At 47.7% G+C, this 4,533-nt stretch overlaps 1 long non-coding RNA gene across 1 annotated transcript; it reads right to left on the reverse strand.

Moving 5' to 3' along the window:
- Window positions 1–3,224: 3,224 nt before the first annotated feature.
- Window positions 3,225–4,533, reverse strand: LOC119903024. Its single transcript, XR_005444393.1, has 2 exons — window positions 4,401–4,533; window positions 3,225–3,358 (listed from the first exon to the last, which is right to left on the reverse strand). It is a non-coding gene; the product is annotated as an uncharacterized LOC119903024 (long non-coding RNA).

The raw sequence follows: 4,533 nt of genomic DNA on the forward strand, positions 1-4,533 counted from the left end.
CCAGCTGGGATTTTAGAGATGAATCTTTATTAACGGGACAGTTTCTTAGATGGAGCCCGTCTGCAGGCTATAATTGAATTCTCCTGAGAGGTTTCAAATATTTAGATTTAAAAAATCCTAGATGAAAGTGTGAAATTTCTAAGAAGAAAAATCGGAAATTCCCTCATAAAAAATCAAAAATCACTGTTTTCTTCTGAATACGCCCGATCATGATGGTGACTGTGGGCTAAACTCAGGAGCGTTTCCTCACTGCTGAATCAGATTGCAAAGTTTAATCTAACTTTCCAGTGCATGCATAATACACGGCAGACGTGTGAGTGATGTTGCAGCCTTGCAAAGTGAAGTTTCTCTCATAAATGTGGGACTATAATGTCAGAGAATATTCAAGTTTTTACTTGTAGATCTTGGAATAATCTCAGATTATTCCTCCTCTCCGCTGGCTCCTTCCTTTGTTACAACAGACCTTATGTGCAGCTTCATCATATTACACATAAAAGAAGAGCCCATAAAATACAGAAGAGAGATCTGAGCTACAATAAGAACACTGAAGATAATTAGGCTAATTTACGCCATGCGATGCCAACAAGCCTCCCTGGCTTTGTCGGCCGCCACGATATTAGATTTAGCCGTTAACTAATTCATAATTTCCTGACACTTCCAACGTGCGTTCCTCTGGAGAAATACGGAGCATGCGCCGTTGCAAAAAACTCTGCCTGCACGGCGGAACATGTCGCTTTTATGCGAACTCGCAACTAACCAACATCTGATCCACCTTGGTAGTACCGTTTACCTCCAGTGTAGCGGTCAGAGTTTGCCTGATAACCCCGAGTTAACTCTGAGGAGGTTGAGCTCCCTTCGTAGTGCAGGCCAATTATCTTACGGTTGTTTCTGTCTCCTGGTTTCCTGACTGTTGCCATGGAAACAGCTCATTGATAAGCGAGCTCTTCCTGTTCCTTTCAAATTAAAGCAGACGAGGTTAAAGAAGAAAGACTTCAGATTAGAACCAAAGTTTCCCACTTTTTAATTTTCAAAAATAAAACTGCTGAACTTTTCTTTTACAAACATTCGAATAAAACACACGTTTAAAAACTGTTAGAAAACACGGAGTAAAAAAAACACCATCAGTTCGTCAATCAAAGAGATCGATCCCTGAAATCAGCCCGACCAGGAAGCTGCCGACAAACACAGGCTGCTGGTGACTGAGCGCGCTCAGAAGGGTGTCCGCTGCTGATGTCCATTGTTGTTGTTTCCTGCCAGGACGTCTGGTGGTTGTTGTTGTTGTTGTTTCCTGCCAGGACGTCTGGTGGTGGTTGTTGTTGTTGTTGTTGTTGTTGCCTGTCAGGACGTCTGGTTGTTGTTGTTGTTGTTGCCTGTCAGGACGTCTGGTTGTTGTTGTTGTTGTTGCCTGTCAGGACGTCTGGTTGTTGTTGTTGTTGCCTGCCAGGACGTCTGGTTGTTGTTGTTGTTGTTGCCTGCCAGGACGTCTGGTGGTTGTTGTTGTTGTTGCCTGCCAGGACGTCTGGTTGTTGTTGTTGTTGTTGCCTGCCAGGACGTCTGGTGGTTGTTGTTGTTGTTGCCTGCCAGGACGTCTGGTGGTTGTTGTTGTTGCCTGTCAGGACGTCTGGTTGTTGTTGTTGTTGCCTGTCAGGACGTCTGGTTGTTGTTGTTGTTGTTGCCTGTCAGGACGTCTGGTTGTTGTTGTTGTTGCCTGTCAGGACGTCTGGTTGTTGTTGTTGTTGCCTGTCAGGACGTCTGGTGGTTGTTGTTGTTGTTGTTGTCGTTTCCTGCCAGGACGTCTGGTGGTTGTTGTTGTTGTTGTCGTTTCCTGCCAGGACGTCTGGTGGTTGTTGTTGTTGTTGTCGTTTCCTGCCAGGACGTCTGGTGGTTGTTGTTGTTGCCTGTCAGGACGTCTGGTTGTTGTTGTTGTTGTTGCCTGTCAGGACGTCTGGTTGTTGTTGTTGTTGCCTGCCAGGACGTCTGGTTGTTGTTGTTGTCTGTCAGGACGTCTGGTGGTTGTTGTTGTTGCCTGTCAGGACGTCTGGTTGTTGTTGTTGTTGCCTGTCAGGACGTCTGGTTGTTGTTGTTGTTGCCTGTCAGGACGTCTGGTTGTTGTTGTTGTTGCCTGTCAGGACGTCTGGTTGTTGTTGTTGTTGTTGTTGCCTGTCAGGACATCTGGTTGTTGTTGTTGTTGCCTGCCAGGACGTCTGGTTGTTGTTGTTGTCTGTCAGGACGTCTGGTTGTTGTTGTTGCCTGTCAGGACGTCTGGTGGTTGTTGTTGTTGCCTGTCAGGACGTCTGGTTGTTGTTGTTGTTGTTGCCTGTCAGGACGTCTGGTTGTTGTTGTTGTTGTTGCCTGTCAGGACGTCTGGTTGTTGTTGTTGTTGCCTGTCAGGACGTCTGGTTGTTGTTGCCTGTCAGGACGTCTGGTTGTTGTTGTTGTTGCCTGTCAGGACGTCTGGTTGTTGTTGTTGTTGCCTGCCAGGACGTCTGGTTGTTGTTGTTGTCTGTCAGGACGTCTGGTGGTTGTTGTTGTTGCCTGTCAGGACGTCTGGTTGTTGTTGTTGTTGCCTGTCAGGACGTCTGGTTGTTGTTGTTGTTGCCTGTCAGGACGTCTGGTTGTTGTTGTTGTTGCCTGTCAGGACGTCTGGTTGTTGTTGTTGTTGTTGCCTGTCAGGACATCTGGTTGTTGTTGTTGTTGCCTGCCAGGACGTCTGGTTGTTGTTGTTGTCTGTCAGGACGTCTGGTTGTTGTTGTTGCCTGTCAGGACGTCTGGTGGTTGTTGTTGTTGCCTGTCAGGACGTCTGGTTGTTGTTGTTGTTGCCTGTCAGGACGTCTGGTTGTTGTTGTTGTTGTTGCCTGTCAGGACGTCTGGTTGTTGTTGTTGTTGCCTGTCAGGACGTCTGGTTGTTGTTGCCTGTCAGGACGTCTGGTTGTTGTTGTTGTTGCCTGTCAGGACGTCTGGTTGTTGTTGTTGTTGCCTGTCAGGACGTCTGGTTGTTGTTGTTGTTGCCTGTCAGGACGTCTGGTTGTTGTTGTTGTTGCCTGTCAGGACGTCTGGTTGTTGTTGCCTGTCAGGACGTCTGGTTGTTGTTGTTGTTTCCTGTCAGGACGTCTGGTTGTTGTTGTTGTTGCCTGTCAGGACGTCTGGTTGTTGTTGTTGTTGCCTGTCAGGACGTCTGGTTGTTGTTGTTGTTGCCTGTCAGGACGTCTGGTTGTTGTTGCTGCTGCTGCTGCTGCTATCTGCCGTTCCCCGTCAGGCTGCTGGTCTGGCGGCCTGTGGCGGGCTGCAGAGCTGCCCAGGGGTCCTGCAGCATCGACGGACTGAAGTATTTCTCCACTGGAGAGTCTGCAGATCCAGACTGAAGAGAGAGAGAGAGACTCTGATTAATTCAAAACAAACTTTATCAGCAGACTTGATGAGAAACACAAGCTGAAGCTCCTCAGAGCGTCTGCAGCAGAGATAATAAACAGGAGCAGCTGATCAGGGCTTATTTATAAAACTCTGCGTAGGATCCTCACTGTAAGTGTCCGTGCACCCAAAAAGCAAAAACATTCAGACTTATCAAAGCGAGAGTACGCATCTGTGAGTAAGTCCCCTTTATAATCAGTGTGTGAGAAATGTGGCCCCTGTGAGGGCGCTCCATGTAAACGCTCAGTGAAGCTCGTTAATATTAACGCGTCCTGACTGCAGGACGAAAAGGAGGCAGACTCTGAATCTAACTGAGGGACGCTGGCGTTCCTTTTGGTGGGTAAAAAACACACTTTTACCAACGCTGGAGCCCCGCCCCTTTATAACCAACCTGCAGGAAGGGGCCTCCCTCTGAGTAGTGACGTCGCTGGCTGGAGGGGGCCACACAGACGGGATGTTTGAAAAGAGAGGAAACCGAACGACTTCCTCTGAGTTTAAACATTTAGTCGGCTCGCTGAACGAGGAAAAGAAACACGGCGTGTTGGAAATTACATAAAATAGTGTTTTGTTGCCGCCCGTCACATCCACACGCCGGCGCTTAGCGTTTGGCTCCATAAGGAAACGAACAACACATGAAACTGTGCTCTGCTCGACTGACTCGCTCCTGTTCACCTGATTGAGGAGAACAAACTGCTGCATGCAGGTTTAATCAATCTGATTCCTGATTAAACATGTTTGAGGCTCTTTTGCAGAAACAGAATCTGTTTGTGTTTCTGATCCTGGATCTCTTTGTGGCCGCAAATGATCTTAAATTCTGTTTTTTTATTGCCACTTCAGGGACAATCAGTCAGGCTTCAGAAAGGCTTTGAGCCTGGAAATGTTCCACAGCAGCAGGCCTCGTCATCCTTCTGTGTTGTTCGTACGCACCGTTTAGAAATAATAACGCATTCCATTTATACAGAGCTTCACAGTGAAGTGGGGGGGGGACTCACCTCAACCACCACCAATGAGGCCCCTGGACAGGAAGGGTCTGAGGCTCCATCCACGCCACCAGTGTGTTTTAAAGCAAAGCGATGTCCAGCGTTTCAGCTGCGGCTCAGAACTGACCTCTACCTGTATTAAAAC

Source organism: Micropterus salmoides, unplaced genomic scaffold (assembly GCF_014851395.1).
Source record: "Micropterus salmoides isolate LMB-PRFRI ecotype aquatic unplaced genomic scaffold, ASM1485139v1 Ms_hic_scaffold_14, whole genome shotgun sequence".
Classification (NCBI taxonomy): domain Eukaryota; kingdom Metazoa; phylum Chordata; class Actinopteri; order Centrarchiformes; family Centrarchidae; genus Micropterus; species Micropterus salmoides.